Source organism: Carlito syrichta, unplaced genomic scaffold, assembly GCF_000164805.1.
Source record: "Carlito syrichta isolate Samal-C Ts95f unplaced genomic scaffold, Tarsius_syrichta-2.0.1 Scaffold44735, whole genome shotgun sequence".
Lineage (NCBI taxonomy): Eukaryota > Metazoa > Chordata > Mammalia > Primates > Tarsiidae > Carlito > Carlito syrichta.
The window spans coordinates 1-6,275 of NW_006988831.1; the positions used below are offsets into that span (position 1 = coordinate 1).

The 6,275-nt window shown below is 40.2% G+C and overlaps 1 long non-coding RNA gene across 1 annotated transcript; it reads left to right on the plus strand.

Annotated features, from left to right (window-relative positions):
- Positions 1-375: 375 nt before the first annotated feature.
- Positions 376-1,667, plus strand: LOC110594612. The gene is made up of 2 exons (XR_002481344.1): positions 376-484; positions 1,314-1,667. It is a non-coding gene; the product is annotated as an uncharacterized LOC110594612 (long non-coding RNA).
- Positions 1,668-6,275: the final 4,608 nt, after the last annotated feature.

The window sequence follows — 6,275 nt, forward strand, 5'->3', positions numbered from 1 at the left end:
GGCTCAGGCAATCCACTCACCTCAGCCTCCCAAAGGTGCGGGATTACAGGCTGAGCCACCGAACCCAGCAACTATTTTCATTTGATTAATTTTTACCTTTCAACAATTGTAACCATTTTAATGTTATTTGTTTTTATGAGCCCTAGGAAGAAGCAACACCAGAAAAATGTTCTGTCACTTGCTTTAGTCACAAATAACATAAAGATCCCCTCATTTAATTTTATTCCTTTTCCCTTTTTACCATCATAAAAAATGCAGATGAACTCCTTCAGTCAAGATCACCTCCTCAGGTAAAGCTGGTCCCACACCTAAATGTACTTTTCTCATTATTTTACTAGAATTGTATGGCGGCTTCTGTTCCTCTTCAGTCCACGATGGCCACCTCCCCCCTTTGCCCCCCACCAGTTGCTGAAAGTGTTGACTGCTCACTGCTTACTTCCTCTCTGGGAATTGCCTTCTCCTGAGGAAAGCAACCTGGCCTAAGGTGATGTTCCCTCCTGAACAGCATCCTGAATCTGATGGCTGGTTGATGTAGGGTACAAAGGCCCAGCCCTCACAAGACCCACTGAGCCTTCTTGTGACAATTGCACTGAAGTTCAACTTCCGCCTCTGCCCAACTGTGCTGCCCTTACACTCTTACAGATGTTGTCCTGAGAGTTTTCCCAGCAAACCTCCCACATACAAATTTCTGCCACAAGTCTATTTCCTGGGATCAGAAAAATGGCAAGCTTAAACAAACTATACCAGCAAAAGTGACATATGTGTTCTTTGTCAGTTCTGAAAAATGAACAGAAAAGTCAGAAAAGGCCTCAATGCATCCATCTTTCAAGCGGGATTCAGCATTGCTGAATATTTGCATGAGGCAAGGAGACTTGCCCAGAGATATGGGAAACCATAACGTTTCAAGAATAGGAGAAATATGGTGTAGCTCCAGACCGCCACCATGGTCCTCCCATGTAGTAGCTGCCATCCATGGTGGAGAGAGAGTCACATGTATTGCTACCTACTCCTTTCCAACTTTCTATTTTGAATGACTGGGAAACTATAACCATTATTATTCTCTTAAGAAGATTCTTGATGATATTCTTATGATTTCCCACTGCTATAATTTCCTCATTTTTTTTTCATTCTATTCTATTTCCATCCCTCCTCATACTCCTCTTACTTTTCTGCTTTATTTTATTTACCTACCTAGAAAATTTCTTGAGCTTAGCTCCAAGTGGAAAAAGTTGCTGTCATTAAGCCTGAGAGCCTTTGATGAGAATAATAGGAGGAAGGACTGATTCTTATTTTAGGTCTTTTTTTCCCTTTAGGTTTTCTGAATGGCTTCTTGGTTCCAAATAATCATCCTCGGAGGTTTTTATGCAAAGACACGTGAATTCCTGTCCCACTGAGGAGTTCGGTATGCTGAAATGCTTACCACCCACTGGCAGACTTTGTATCAGAGCTTTGAGTTACTCTTGTGTGAGGCTGGGGCCCATGCTTCCCAGAACTGTATCTATTTTCTTGATATCAACTGTCCCTCCTGAGAGAGACGGGCATAGAAGCAAAATGTAAGGACTCCAGAAAAAGGACAAAACTATTCATTCTTGTATATTATTATTATCATTTCCAGCATAAGAACTGAGACCCCAAACCAATAAATCTGATAAAAATAACACAGAGAATCAATAATGGACCTAATAATTGAAACCTTGCATAAACCTAGATTCAAGGATTAATCTACAAAGCATCAGGTTTTAAAGGGTTTAGATGAGTTGCATAGTCTGTTCACTAGTGGAAATGACAATTCTTATATATATTTTTTAGCCAATAAGTACAGTATATTTTTGTTAACTCAATCTTCAGATTATCTCTACCAATGACCAAATTCCCTGCATCACTGAAACAGTCTTTACTGTTACAAATGTAAACTTCATTCATTTTTTCCCCCAACTACATACATTTCCTATAGAGCACAGGACTTCTTTCAGAGACACAAAAATTTTTTTAAAAATAGCAAAATACACATGGAAGAGAGTATGAAATCAATATATTTGATCAATGACAATATTTACAACTTAGTGACTAGGGAATAGTAAAAACAGAAAAAGTGACTGATCCCTCATCCATCTGTATTTCATCATGATTCTCACTCACGTTTGAGAAGCTTCCAGCACTCATCAGCTGATTGTGATAGGTCTTTCCACCTGCTGCAAGAAATTGTACAACTCAGGTCACAGCCATATTATGTAGAGATTTGCTAACATACAAAATCTAGAATTTTAAAAAAGACGTATTTGAATGTTTGCACTGGAAAAGTCCAAGTAAAGACAATAAAAATAAAGACTGGAGAAAATCCTTAATACTGACATTCTGCCTACTCGTGAGCAATAGAGGCAGTTACTGCAGGCTAACTTCCATGCTGAAACATTTCTGTCTCCCTCTTTTATTGATCTATTTCTTCACTTCCGGTATGTGCATCCCTCTTTTTGTTTCTTCTATTTACATAATTTTTGGCTTCTCAATGAAACCCTAAGTGATGATGTGAATATTTTCCCTGATGGCAGCATTCGTGACTGCTGTATTTGCTAATCCCAAATGGAGACAGAACTTCTTTTTAACACAGATTAGGATCATACAAAGTATTTGGAGACACACATTCTTTCTCCCATGATCAAACAGACATAATTTTTAGACTTTTCATAAACATAATACTAAGTTCCCTCAAAGGCTGTTCCTGTGTTTTAAATCCTCACCACCGACTGGCAGGTTTTTCAATTGCTTCAATCTCTCCTTTTCTGGGAGGCCTAGTCCCATATTTCCCACAACATCTTCCACACCACTGATATCAATTGCTTCTCCTTGAAAAACACAAAGGGGAATCACACTTGAACTTTAAGGATGACCTAATTAGAAAACACGAAAGCAATCATCTGTCTGTTCCACACACACGTCACTGCTTCATGAAGAGTAGGGTGTGGCATATCCAAACACACCATCAACACCAGGCATGTAAATAGACCCCTTTCTTGAACTCCAGTGAAACCATGTCATAACTATGTCATAGTGATAAAAATTAGACAACACAGTTACAACATGATGTCTACTCTCAACATGTAAGAAAATGAGGCTTACATAATTTCCCAGTGAACTAGAATTTCATTCGGACCGATCCAAATCATTCTGTCACGAGACGGTGGTTCTGATTATCTTCAAATATTGCTCATAACGTTACCAGTGCTTTATTTTATCACTTATTGATTCAATTTAAAATTTGTTTTTGCCCTTACATAAGAATATATTACTGACAAGTTCAATAAACCAAGAATTTGTTGCTAAGGCACATTTTATAAAACAAAATATAAAATGACAAGACAAAAGGGAATAAATTTTTTAAATATAAATTTGAGTAAAATTTGTACTCTTAGATTTGTATTAAGTTTTCACCTGTTAAAGTTTTCATTCTATCCCTCAATTTATCAAGATCAAACTTCCCATTCGCTACAAGAAAAGATAAAAATAATTATAGAATGACGCAGACTCAGAAAAACAAACAATGAAGGCTCTATACTGTGGTTGTCTACAGCTGCCCACTGGTGCCCGTGTCAGCCTTCAACTCACAAATCTTGGACTTCAGAGATCCTGTAAACCTCCTATAATACAATAAGTGCCCTATTCCTTAGTCAGAGTTTGGGAAAGGATCCATTGGGCAAACCCAAAGGACTGTTCTTGTGTTGGCCATGAGCTAAGACTTATTTTACATTTGTACTGATTGAAACACTCAAAATAATATTTGTCTCATAGAAACATTAAAAGAAGTTCAAGTTTTAGTATCAGTAAATAAGGCTTTATTGGAACACAGACAGATACATTCTTTTATGTATTGTCTATGCCTACCTTTGTGCTACACCAGCAGAGTTGAGTAGTTAGAATTGAGGTTATATGGTCTGAAAAGCCTAAACTATTTATTATCTGACCTTTCAGAAATATCACCAAACTCTGTCCTGGATAATGGCTCTACCCAGAGACACCCTTGAGACGTTGAGATTCACCCTACTTTATAGCCATTAGAGGAACCATTACTGATCCTGGCCATGTACCCTGATCCCGCTCAATTATGGGATAGCCACAAAGCCTACCTATCGCCATACAGCAAATGGGAAGATGATAATACTGTGGCCAGTCTTTCATGTATTTCCAGTATGCTTTTTAAAGAGAAGTCTTTTCAGTTACTCTAGCAATCTAGCAATGGCTAGAGGTACATGACTGATAAAACTTGAAAACAACTGGTACAGACTTTATTCATCTTGTCACAGGCACATTTTTCCTTCCTTTCTTATTTTCCACTTCTTGCAATGAGCTATAATCTACTATTATTCACTGTCAAGCAATCAGGCTATCCCTGAGCAGTAGCATGGTGTTCAGCAGGGTCACAAGGATCGCCACAGGGGCTGCTCATCTGGCTTGCCACACTTCCACAGGCAGCAAGCCCAAAATGGGTTCAGACAATGTATTTCTTATACAGAAAAACCAAGATCGATACACTGTCAGAGCCCTGCCTCTTTCGTCCCGTAGGACAACAGGGCAACACTCAGCCAGGAGGTCTAGGTGACAAGTGGCACCCACTATGGGTGGTTCTGCTGCGGAAGAGCTCACTGAAAACTACAAGCAAGCAGTATGACACACTTACACAGGAGTCTGCAGCTGTACTCGAAGGGAGAGAGAAGCGGGAAGCCTATGTTCAGCTGAAATGGGGACCATGAATGAGAAACGACCTAATGACAGTTTCCGGTGAGGTCAGGTGGCAGAGGAGACACTGCTTGGTGGCAGCTACTCACAAGCTGCTTACCCACCCCTGTTTCTCATAGGGGCAGAGGGCCCAGGGGAACAAGCCCACGTGGCACCCTCTCCCAGCCTGTAGCTCCAGGGAGTCATGAACATGGTGCTTGGGCACACTGGCAGATGCTGAACTCTGTGGAGAGGAGAAATGTGATCAAAAGGAACCTGGAAGCGATAGCAGTTGTGTCATTGCCTTCTGGAAGTTCCTTGCCCCCATCGGCAGCAGATGCAAACATAGTAGCCATCACTGCTTCTAGGCCAGTGTCTGACACTCCCCGCCTGCCGCCACGCATCACAAAGTGAAATCTCTGCTTGTCTGCTTGTGTTTCCTCTTTTTTGAAGTACCTTGCAAGTCTCCTCTTTACGTATTAAACGCTTTCTTCAGCTTTTGAACATAAGGGATACAATAATAGCTGTTTTAATGTAATTGCCTTCAATTCCAATGTCTCTGTCTTTATTGCTTTTACTCTTCATTATGGAGTGTATTTTCCTGTTTCTTTCCACACCTGATAATTTTTGTCTGGATGCCAGACATGCATGTTTTTACATTGCTAGAGTCTGAATATGTTTGAATTCCTAGAAACACTCTTACGTTCTGATCTGGGACACAGTTCAGGTACTTGAAAACAGTGTGCTCCTTTTGGGGTATTGTTTTTAGGATGCTTTAGGTAAGGCCAGAACAGCATCTAGTCTAGAGGTAATTTTGTCCCACTACTGTAAAAGCAACACCCTTCAGAGTACTTGACCCAATGGCCTTGGAGTATGAGGTTTTCTAGTCTGGCTGTCGGGAAGGTCACCATTCCCCGCCCTGGGTGTTCTGCGTCCTGTCTGCTCCAATTCTTTTAGGTGGCTCTTTCCTGGCATCAGGTAATTTCCTTACAAGTATTTCCTAGGAGGCCACCTGCAGATCTCCAGAGTCCCATCTTGTCCAGAAGCAAAAGCCCCCTCATTAGCTTTTAACTTCTCATTTCAAAATAATTATGGATTCATAGAATTGCAAAAATAGTACACAGTGGTTCTGTGTGCCTTTGCCTCAGTTACTACCAATGATGACATAATTTGTAATAATAGAACCGTATCAAAACCAAAACACTGACTTTGGTTTAATCCACTGACCTTATTTGGATGGCACCAGTTTTACATACACTGTGTTTGTATTTAGTTGTATGTGACTTTATTACATAAGTAGATTTGTGTAATCACCACAGTCAAGGCACAGACTTTCACACACAAACATCTTCCACCACAAAGACCTCTCGTCCCACCCACAGTCACATGCATTCTACGCCCTGCTCCTTAGACCCTGACAACCATGAATCTCCTCTAGATATCTATAATTTTGTCATTTTTAGAATTTTCTATAAGTGGAATCATACAATACGCCATCTTTTGAGACTGGCTCTTTTCACCCAGTGTAATTCCTTTGAGATCCACCCAAACGCTTGTGTGTATCA